Source organism: Vespa mandarinia, chromosome 5, assembly GCF_050613455.1.
Source record: "Vespa mandarinia isolate Hongniang chromosome 5, ASM5061345v1, whole genome shotgun sequence".
NCBI classification, from domain to species: domain Eukaryota; kingdom Metazoa; phylum Arthropoda; class Insecta; order Hymenoptera; family Vespidae; genus Vespa; species Vespa mandarinia.
The window spans coordinates 8,942,501-8,954,432 of record NC_140814.1 but is presented as its reverse complement, the minus strand read 5'-3'; the positions used below and the strand labels follow the sequence as shown (position 1 = coordinate 8,954,432).

The 11,932-nt window shown below is 31.0% G+C and overlaps 1 protein-coding gene and 1 long non-coding RNA gene across 4 annotated transcripts in view; one reads left to right on the top strand and one right to left on the bottom strand.

Annotated features, from left to right (window-relative positions):
• LOC118448383 (uncharacterized) overlaps positions 1-3,021 on the bottom strand; it is a 39,991-nt gene extending 36,970 nt beyond the window's left edge. Inside the window, exon 1 of one of the 2 annotated variants that reach the window (XR_014982194.1) lies at positions 2,655-3,021. This is a non-coding gene — a long non-coding RNA (uncharacterized LOC118448383). The remainder of the gene's footprint in view (positions 1-2,654) is intronic. The other variant, XR_004840161.2, reaches the window with a different exon arrangement.
• Positions 2,771-11,932, top strand: part of alpha-Man-IIb (alpha-Mannosidase class II b) — a 184,857-nt gene continuing 175,695 nt past the window's right edge. Inside the window, exons 1-2 of one of the 2 annotated variants that reach the window (XM_035881548.2) lie at positions 2,771-3,362; positions 3,534-3,744. The gene's annotated coding sequence lies outside the window, so the exon portion shown is untranslated. Of the gene's footprint in view, positions 3,745-11,932 lie in introns of both variants that reach the window. The other variant, XM_035881546.2, reaches the window with a different exon arrangement.

Genomic DNA, 11,932 nt, shown 5'->3' with positions numbered 1-11,932 from the left:
GTCACGAAGGAAGTTTCTCGTCACGACATACTGTAAATACAAGTATACCGTATTATATAATCGTTTCACCGATTCAATGCCCTTTCGTATTGTTGAACTTCTTTTAACGAAATTAAAACATAACCTACGATTTACGTGCATGATAATGCTTAATCCTCATTTAATCACAAATTATATCCGATAATTACGAATTTATTTTTAATTTAAGCATACAAAAAAATTACTTACGAAGAAGAGCAACGCATGCGTGGTCAAATTTTTCGAAAAAGAAAAAGAAAAAAGGAAAAAAAATAGAAAAGAAAAAAAAAAAGAAAATGAACGTTACATTTGTTATACCAACTACAGTGTCTAATAACAGTTCATCAATGATTCCTGATCAAGGATTAAATTCAGTTGTATCAACGTTGGTACGATCATCAACTATCAATTAAATTTCCATTGAAATGATCGGTTATTTGATTCACGAAGCTGAATCAAATGTATGCATAACCTCAAATGTCATGAAAAATTTGTTTTGAAAATAGCCAATCCTTTTCTATTTGATAAATCAACCGATGATAAAGATCTTCGAGAGTTATTATTTTACCATACGGAACTATTTTAAATTTTGCTTAAAATTATCGTTATTGTAAACCTGTTAATATATAAATATATAATAATGACCATTTATATATAATATATAAATATAAGATTAACTTAATCCCGTTAATACATAAATATATAATTTAATAATAAAAATGTATATATATATATATTTATATAACGTATAAATATAATTATAATGTAATTATATTATTATCAAAGAATTTAAGTTCGATAAATTTCTGCCTCCTTTTTTTTTTATACATTTTAATATTTATAGAGATTTGGACATAACCAGTGCCCTCTGGGATGCATAGAATTGATCCTTTTTTGTTTAATTTACTATTATCGATCGAGTAATCGAAGCTACTGTTTACTTATTTAAAATGTAAATGAATATTTAATATATTAATTAATATCAAAGATGAAGATTATTTATCGGAAATATTATATCGAACGTTTTATTATTATTGTTTCCATTTGTTATCCATGATAACAAATAGAATAATTTTATTGTTAAAATATGATATTCATCGTATTTTTCATTTTCATGCGATTCTAAATGTTATTTATTATTGTACAACAATAATTGAATCATTAGATACTTTGACGATTTCAATGTTAATATTTTATAGAAGAAACTTTTGAAAAGATAATTTGAGCCAATGAACGTTACAATGAATCAATGGAGCGTTAAATTGAGGTTAAAATAGCACGAGAATAATCAAACGTATTCATAGTTTCTTCGTATAGAGTTTAAAAGACCTACTAACATTTCACGAACGTTGAAAAATAAATGCAAGGGTGTGCCTTTGATTCTAGGGCGATTTCCTTCGTGAATACTTTTCGATCGTTCCGTGAGAAACTCGATCGTAACGCCGATCGATCTCACGTGACATTTTTGCGAACTTGACCCCGGCTAGTTCTCAAACTACACGAACTATGCGATCATAACTAGGGCTCAAAGTATTCGAGTAATTTAATATTCAAGTATATTATATATACATAAATTTTGCAATTTATTAGTCAACATGTAACGGTGTATATACGTGATTATATGTAATTGTAAAAGTATGTCGTAATGACTCTCTAATGTAAGATCGAAAGAAAAAGATAACCTCAATTTTTTCAATGTACTTAAATGCTCGAACAGATATATATCATAATCAATGGAATAGAAAAGAATGTATTATTATCTTATAGATCGAATTATCAAATTGTAATTATTTGGATAAAAAGCTATTTTACAATAATTCGATACGTTTAATCGATCTAATGAATGAATAAAGTTTGTTTGATAAGTAAGAGTGTTGTTCGGTCGGTAAGGTAGATCAGGAAACATAAGAAAGATATACCTGTGACAGTTACGAGGCGCACGGTCGACCTCAGTGGAACACGGAAAAAGTTCATACTTCGGTCATACTTTGTCCAGTGCGCAAACTCGACCGGTCGTTCGACTCGGTGGTCGTTCTTTCTTCTCTTTCTCTTTTTCCTTTCTCTCTTTCTCCTCTCTCTCTTTCTCTCTCTCTCTCTCTCTCTCTCTCTCTCTCTCTCTTTCTCTCCTCAACTTTAACCCCACCAAACGACCAACTTAACCGGGGATCAGTACTGGCATCTTCCGAAACGGGAACCCTACGATCTACGATCGAACTTATACTTTTCGAACATTTTTAAAATTATTATAAAACAAATCCAATCATTTTTTAATATTTCTCAACGCACAATCGAAGAGAAAAAAGTAATCCGATTTATGCGCGACTTGTTAAAAAAAAAAAAAAAAAAAAAAAAAAAAGAAAAAAAAAACAAAAGAAAATATAAAAAAAAAGCAAAATTACCATCTATAACATTATGTTCGTATTCCTTACGCGTACTTTGTTAAGTTACGTTAATCGTTAAAAACAGATAGTTTCAAATATAATAATTCTTATGATTAAGATTATTTGTCAGACATGATTGTTGGATAAATAAGAAAAATAAAAGAAAGAAAGAAACGAGACAGGAGACAGTTTGCCTTTTCTCGTTAAATAAATAAATGACAGAGGACGGTGGGAAAGAGGATAACGTGTACGTACCTGTCCACGATATCATCCCTCTCGCTTTCTCTGAGATTGGGCGATGCCGTCCGTTGTTGGCGCCGTGTTTTTCTGTCTCACTCTTTCGCTCGTACTTCCCCTTAGCAAGCCTTGCGCCACCTGGCCGACGAAAGGTCTGGGAATCTCTCTCGCTGGGTTGCGACTCCCCACCAATGGAGCATCGGGTTACCCCCACTCCTATGCCCAAGCGTAGTATCGGGTATGACAGTGGTGGGGGGTTATGGTAGTAGAGGGACGCGCGGGTAGGATGGCAGTCCTTCGACGGATGCCTCGTCGTAGAGAAGTTTCGCTTCTCTTTCTGTTATCCTCGCGAGATATTACAAGAGGAAACAAGGACGATCGTGTTCTTAGCATTTTACCACATCTTGTGCTTCTTATTCGAACCTTATCCGTGTGTGTGTGTGTCTGTGTTATTGTCTCTCTTTCTTTCTCTTTCTTTAAGTATCGTTACTCTTTTTTCTTTTTCTTTCTCTGTCTTTTTCTCTCTCTCTCTCTCTCTCTCTCTCTCTCTCTGTCTCTCTTTCTCTTTCTCTCTCTCTTTCTCCCCCTACTCATGTCCTTGTCTTTCTCGTGCGAACGACCTACCACCCCTATGCAGCTGAAGCTCTCGGTTTAGGTTAGAGCAAACCTAACTACTCGTTGTCAACGCCGCGTGCTCCGAAACCGGCTGTTAGTTCATTTTTACCTGTAATTATCTTTTACTATTCTCTTTCCTTATTTCTTTCTTGCTTTCTTTCTTTTTTAAGTGTATTTTATCTCTCTTTCTCTATTTTATTCTTTTATTTTCTTCTTTTTCTCTTCTTTCTCTCTCTCTCTCTTTCTCTCTCTCTTCTCTCTTTCTCTTTCCTGTGAACAAAGATCTCGAGGAAGGAGATTCAAGCAGATTCAAGTTCGAGGATCTTTCGTGGCTCCGTGAGAGATCGTCGAGAGGAGAACAGCCAGTCATCTTTTTTTCTTCGCTTCTTGACCTTCCTTGTCCTTACTGGATAACGCCGATAACTGTTCCTGATATTTTCACGAAGAAAAAGAACGTTTTTCTTCGTTGGACAATATGATTTAATGGCTTTCGGTAAGTGTTCCTTCTTTCCTTACCTTTGACGAACGATCGAAGAGATCTTTACTTTTCTTTTCTTTTCTTTTTTTTTCACTTTCCATCGTTTCATTTTATTTATTTATTTTTTTTTATCTTCCTTTGTACGAAGACGTAGTCATAATAAGTCGTTTTAACGATACTCGAAAACATATTCTCGTTTATGATTCCTCTTAAATGCGTATAACATTTAAAAGATCGCAAATACTTTAATGAAACGATTCAAATCGCGCGCCGATTTCTACGAAACAAACTTCCATTGTTTTAATAGTTTTCATTTAAATCGCTTAATAACGGGGAAATTGATATCTTACTATCGTCGTGTTACTTTATTATTATGTTATGAATGAAAAGTTATTTTTAATTTACAACTTTTATTATAATAATTATCGTAGATCGTACGATTTTCATTTTTTCCATCGTAATAATGTACAATGTGACGTATAACCTAATTTATGAATTAATTAATTTTAATAATTTTATTTGTTATAGAATAAGACTCTCTCTTTTTTTTTTTTCACGATACACCAAATATTTCTTTGATTTTCTCATGCGAGGTAAGATAGTTACAAAATAAAATTGTCGTTTTGTTCTTGAATGATATTTTCTTTTTTCCTGGTTCTTTCTTCCTTTTTTTTTTTTTTTTTTTTTTTTAATTCCCATAATTCAAATTCCTTAGATCTAACAATATGCTGTCGCTATACATCGGGGAATATCGAAGAATATAGCGTGGAAAAACCGTTAACGAGTTTCCTCGTTCGTGACGCTTTTCACGCTTTGAATCGCTCTGTGTTGTTCTCGGTAGAGGAAAACAAAGACTCAGTTTCTCGGAAGCTGTATTAAAATGGAGAACGTCTTATAAAGTAAAACTTTTTAGTAACTTCGATTTGAACGTGAAAGTCCAGCTGGAGGTCGCGTTTTTTTTTGTTTATTTTTTTCTCTTTTTTTTTTTCCTTTTTTTATCTTCTTTTTCCTCCTCTTTTAAACTGCAACCCCCACCAAATATTAAACTCTTCGCTATTTTCGATTACGTAATATTCGAGGTTATGTCGATAACAACATAAGTAAGAGGTTGCTTCGTGAGATTTAGATTATAGAAACCAGTTTTCTCTGTAACAGTTAACGCGTGAATATTTCGTAGCATGGTCATTTCAATATTTCTCTATTCCGTTTCTTTTTCCTTTTTTTTTTTTTTGAATTGTTTTTCTTCATTTTTTTTTTTTGTATCTTTCATCAAGGACAAGTTTAGAAAGTGATTTTAGATAAGTATTTTTTTCTTTTTTTTTTTTTTTTCCCCTTTTTTTTTCATTTCAAAGACTTTCAAAAGAATCCTTCGGTATTTATGAATTTATGATCATTAATCAAATTTCCCTCAGACAGGATGACGAAAATAATGTTCTAGTCAATGTATCTATCGTGAATAATCTCGTTATCTATTTGATACAAGCTGTTCGAATACATTTGCGCAGTATCGCACGATACTGATTTAATAATTTCAATAACTTTTTTTCTCTCTTTCTTATTTTGTTTTTCCTTTCGTTTTTTTTCTTTTTTTCTTTACCACAGATACCAAATCCATTGACAATTGTAAATATAGGTTTCCTCGAATGTCCTTGAAAAGTAGGAAAATATTTTTCAAGATCTGGTAATACCACGTATATACGTCTATCATCGGAACGACTCTGTAGATGAAAATGAACGACAATGAAAATAATTACGATCTTCTTTTACACAAATACAAAAAATCATTGGTATGAATATATTTGACTATAGTGATAAATAATATAGCTGTAGAATAAATTTTGCGATATATATTTGACGATAATAAACAATAAAGATTTGATTACAATGAAAAAAAAAAAAAACAATCCCGATTCCAGTCTCCTATCCACTCTCCCAAAAAAGAAAAAAAAAAGAATAAAAGAAAAAACAGAAAGAAGGAAAGATTTACCTTTAGAGGTCGAATGTTTTTGACATTATCGAACGTGCATAATAATATAATAGATATACGTTTTTATTTTTATACGCACGACAAAGATAATGAGAGAGAGAGAGAGAGAGAGAGAGAGAGAGAGAGAGAGAGAGATGATAAAAAGAAGGATCAATGATGAATCCTACGGAAGTTCATCTCCGGTTCGGACTCGTAACGAACTCGATCTTCCTTCGTTTGTTGGTGAGTCGAGATGGAGATAGAGAAAGAGAGAAAGAAGGAAGGAAGGAAGAAAGAAAGAAAGAAAGAAAGAAAGAAAGAAAGAAAGAAAGAGAGGAGAGTATTAATTAACTTCTCTTGGAAAAGTTATTAGCCTGTCGAGGGTGGGACGAACGTGTTACTTCAGCAGCATCGACGATACTCAGCTTTGCCAGCATTTTCCCTTCGAGCAGCAATTACACGTTCATCGATCCAGTCTCTGTCTCTGTCTCTCTCTCTCTCTGTCTCTCTCTTTTCATTTCTCTCTCTCTCTCTTTCTCTCTCTCCTCTCTCTCTTTTTCTATCTTTATCATCATTACTAATAAACGTATCTTAATCCTTCCGATCGATTCGTTCATATCGTCGAGCCCGTTCATTTTTATTTTGCAAATATTTAAACGATATCTATTAAATCGTATGTATCATTGATCATCATTCATGTCTTGCTTTCTTATTTCTCTTTCGAATTTCGATGAACTACGCGAAAAATGAGAACGGGAATAATGAATTTTATATTCAATATTTCTCTCTTTCCTCCTTCGCTCTATTTGCTTCTTCTTTTTTCTTTGTCAGTGCATTTTTATTCTTTTTCTATATACGAATAATAATTTAAATCGTTTCCAATTCGAATGTTGTATATATCAATAGTGATGTTATTTAGTTATTTATGAAAAGTATAGATTGTAACGTATAAATATAATTTATAAACGTATTGTATAAAGAAATTGTAAAGTTATTCAATATTAATAAATTTATATTAAACGTTTATATGGTAAAGTAGATATATAGAAAAAAATCCAACTATTTTCCATATATTTATATAATTTATAAACGTATTGTATAAAGAAATTGTAAAATTATTGAATATTAATAAATTTATATTGAACGTTTATATAGTAAATTAGATATATAGGGAAAAAAAAATCCGATTATTTTCGTATAAGTATAATTTATCAACGTATTGTATAAATAAATTGTAATAATTATTGAATATTAATAAATTTATATTGAACGTTTGTGCAGTCAATTAGATACAGGAAAAAATCCAACAATTTTTGTATTTCAATAAAAATTGAATTACATCATAATATATCGTGATGAGAAAAATGTTTGGCAAATATTTTGTTTGAGAAAAAAAATGTTATAACGTGGAGTTCCATGAACTCGTTTAATCTCACGTCGCTGTCCATCTTTTTCTTTATCATTTTCTGTTTTTCTTTTTTTTTTTTGTTTTGCGACAAAAATATATGTCATCTTTTTTAATAGCTCCATGGTTTCAAGGTCAGGCGCATGCTCCTCTTACAGAAAGCGTCATTTCTTTTATATTTTCAAAATTTCATTTTTACTCACGCCCAATGATTTGTCGATTGTGTAAAAAGTTTTTTCTTTGTCTCTTTCTTTTTTGTGTTTTTGTTTTCTTTTTGTTTTTTTTTCTTTTTGCTTCTTTTTTCTTTTTTATTGTTAACAAGCTCGAAAACGTTTTGTATATAAATCGCTTTAATTAACGATGGATATTCCTATGTAGCCCCCGTTTTATATAAAATCTAAATTGACAACAGTGTTAGTGACTTTTTATAGAGTCCTTGTTGTTATATTTTCTCGTGCTTTTTAATCGTTAAATTTTAATTATAACTTTTGATTACAGTTTCGCTACTTTAAAAGCGTTTTTATATCAGCTGGTGATTATAAAAAGTGGCTTTAGTATAAATATATATATATATATATATATATATATATATATATATATAAAACTAAAGCCATTACTATATATATATAACACTAATTATATACTAATTATATATAGTAATATATATTAATTAAGCTATACTGATATATATATATTAATAAGTACCTACATGATATTTTTTATTTTGTGATTTTCTTTTTTTACAAAATAAAAATTAATTATCATAACGTAATGTAAATTGTAAAAAATTTTTTTTTTACTGGATCAGTTTCATAATTATCTGGTATATCAGTGCGTAGAATTATTATATGAAATATTTAAATTATATTATTTCTTTGTATTTCAAATCAATTATTTATTGTCTGTTTTTTCTTTCTTTTCTCTTTTTTTTCTTTTTACTCCTTTTTGTTTTTTTTTCCTTCTCTTATCCTCGATTTAATAATTCTCAGAATTATCTTGACTGTTTGTTTCTGTCTACGATAGAATGCGACTCGATAAAAATAACATATATAACAGGAAATAGATTCTTTATAACAAGTCGTTAGAGAATGATTCTACGATAAAGAATATATCGAGGTATCGAGATTTATATTGGATACTGTATATGCGTGTTTATCGCATAAATTCTCTTCAAGCTTATGTATCTGCGTTTTATGTAGTCATTTATTAGGATAGATTTTACGCTTTCTACCGGTCAGCTCTAGATAACCATAATAAAAACTTGGAAAGTCACTACTCTTTATAGAAACGGTGAAATTTTCATAATAGCTTTTGCCGTTTATACCACGCTACTCGGTATCTTTTTTTCTCCTGTTTCTTTTTTTCTTTCTTTCTTTCTTTCTTTTTTTCTTTTTATTTTTTTTTTTTAATTTTTATCCCTTTTTTGCTTTCTTTCTTTATTAATTATATTAAAGCGTTAAGTTTTTTAATATATCGAACAATCTTCTAACTTTCATTTTTCTTTTTCTTTTTCTTTTTCTCCTCTTTTATTCGTTAGAACGCAACAAGAAAATAATGGGAAGAAAAAAGAAAAAGAAACATTCTTATCGTTTAATTAAAAGAGTATTATTATTATTATTATTATTATTATTATTATTATTATTATTATTATTATTAATATTATTATTATTATTGTTATTATTATTATTATTATTATTATTATTATTATTATTATTATTAATATTATTATTATTATTCGTGAGAAGTAGGAGATAAAAACGAAAATTCGTTTTTCTCTATTCTATATTTTTCAATTCTTTTTAATTTACAGCTCTTTGAATTATTGATTGGCAGTATCGATTATATCCTTTTTACAACTTTATCTACAGGAGATGTATAATACATAATATGTATTATTACTATATCCAGTCTCATCCCACCCCTATTTTTTCTACACTTTCTCTCTCTCACTCTCTCTCCCTTTCTTTCTCCATATGTATATATAACAGGATACTCTGTATTTATTTTAAATCGTACGAAGTTTACTTAAAAGTGCTTTTTCTTTTTTTCTTTTTATATATTAAATGTATTTCAAATATTTGTTGACTTTTATTTCCCATCGTAATTCTTCGATACATTATATTGTTAATCGTATTTTTTTTGTAATTTGCATTATGTAATTGTTAATCGTATTACAGTAAAATTAATTTCATTTTTTCTCTCTCTTTCGTTCTTTATTTCTTTCTCTCTCTCTCTCTCTCTCTCTCTCTCTCTCTTTTTTTTTTATCGATATGAATAAAATATTTTTCATCAACTGTAAGTACAGTGCCGCAATAAATTCTCGATTTATCGTCGACGACCGATGAAATAGAAAAGATAAAAAGTAAAAAAAAAAAAAAAAAGGATAGATGAAAAGAGACAAGAAGAGAGAAAGATAGATAGACAGATAGATGGATAGATAGAGAGAGAGATAGAAGACGATATACGGGTCTCTCTGGAAGGACGATGAAATGCGTTTCACTCGACGAAAATGCGGTTCGGAATTTTGGGGAAGTCAAACGCGTCGAACGAAAGGCATACGAAACTTTATCGCGATGGGGACGGAGCGGTGGGTGGGGAAGGGGTGGGGAGTGATATGGTAAAGCTCGTAAATTTTTCATTTTCAAGGGACAACGACGACTTCTTGTCGTTCACGAAATTCTCTCTCTCTCTCTCTCTCTCTCTCTCTCACTATCTCTCTCTGTATGTGTAAAAGAGAGGGAGAGAGAGAGAAAGAGAGAATGAGAGAAAGAGTACGAGTGAGATGGATAGATAGATAGACAGAGAGAGAGAGAGAGTGAGAGAGACAAGAGACGAGCTCGATGAAACGGAAATTTCTCGTGTGACAAGATACGAGGAGAAACTCTTCCTGTCCGGTGTCTAGTTCTCTCTACTCAAGAGAATTAGTTTCCTTAGGAATTTTAGAAGAGGAATAGCTTCTAAAATACCTTACGTTGTTGTTACTCCTTCTTGCAAATTTTGCTTTTAAAGTAATGCATTGTTGTATTTAACGTTTTTTTTAACTCTTCTTTTATTTTTCTTAGTTTCTTTGTTCATTCGTTCATTCGTTCATTCGTTCATTTATTAATTGATTCATTTCTTTTTTCTAGTCTTCCTTTTTTAAAATTGCATAGATGAGTCTAATCATCGTATTAGTTAGGAGAACTAACATACAAAATCGATATGATCTCATTAATAATAAACCATTAATCATGTTAAAATTAATAGATGATACTAGGTAATCACGATCAGGTTTCAACAGTTTCCACCACTTGGAAAGTTGTACCTTAGGGTAGGAAGTTTTCCTTCTCCATGCATCGTTTTGATATCTGCACGGTGCACCTGCATTTCCGTCGATACCTCTCCTATACACTATGTGTACCTATCTACCTACGTACGTACGTACGTACCTCCCTACCTACCTACCTACCTACCTACCTACCTACCTTTCTACCTACCAATCTACCAACCTAACTACCTGCTACTACATTCTCCACGTTCGTGCGTTCATATCCGTGCACGTGTGCGTTCTTCTTTATGTATGCGTGTCTATATGTATTTACAGGTGCAACTCGCACGCGTTATGTATTTATGCAGGGAGCCCGTCTACTCCTTTGCGAAGTACCTTTCTCGACCCTGGGATATATACCGCCTTTGTTGTTAATACTACTTTCGCAAGGTGCGTACATACACATTGCTGACCCTCGATTTTTCATCCTCTACTTTTTCTATACATGACACATACACACACACACACACATATATATATATATATATGTTTATGTATATGTAGGTACTTATATACGTTCTCTTTCGTTTTAAAGAACCTTCGATTTCTATTTCGCTATCTCCATTTAATATTCGATTATCTTTATCCGTTACACTTAATCAATTGGTTATGTTATTAGAATTATTAGAAACGGAAATGCAAAGGAAAAAGGAAAAGATAAAAAAGAAACCGGATCGTTATGGAATGTCGAGTTTTATGATCATATCTCCTTGAAATTATATTGAAAAAAATTATGTTTTATTGTATAGAATGCTTTTTTTGTAATATTTCATATTTTGTAATATTTCATAGATATAAATTTATAAATGGTATAGATTTAGGAATTGGTTCTACGAAATAATGAATTATTTCGAATATTTAAATCTGATTATTATAGGAAATAATGTATTATTTTATAATGTGTGAATAATTTGTTAGAAATAGGATTAGCGGACATATTCGAATTGTAGCAATAATTGATCGCGAGATATACGTCAAAGGAATTGATCGAAAGTTGAATGTTCGGTCATCACGTGATGGTATGTGCTAAAACCTTTTGGCTTTTAGAGAATTTCGAAATTCTCTCCTTTTTTATCCTTCGAATAGCGATCGCGTAACGAAGTTGAGAACGGTTCGGTAATCGCCACGATTCCTTCTCGAACGAGGTCGAACGTGAAAGAATTCGACGAACGAAATGTTCGTATGCTCGGTGAAAGAGACAAGCCGAGCGTTTTGTTTGAAATTATTAATGGACGTCGTTATCGTGCTACGGACGCTCGTTTGGCGACGCCATTTTATAATCGTTTTCAGCCGACAATGACGACGACGAGAGAAACGATTTAAAGTAAATGCTCGTTGCTTTTTAATATCCTCGATTGCTCGAAACTCCGACGTTGGTTTAAATCAAGGACGTTGATAATACTTCATCACTTATTATAATATTTATTATAAATTCACATTAAGAGTTCTCTCTCGGTAATAGGAATTTGAAATATTGTTAAAATATTCCATTTGAAAAATGAAAAATAAATGACAGCGCATATTA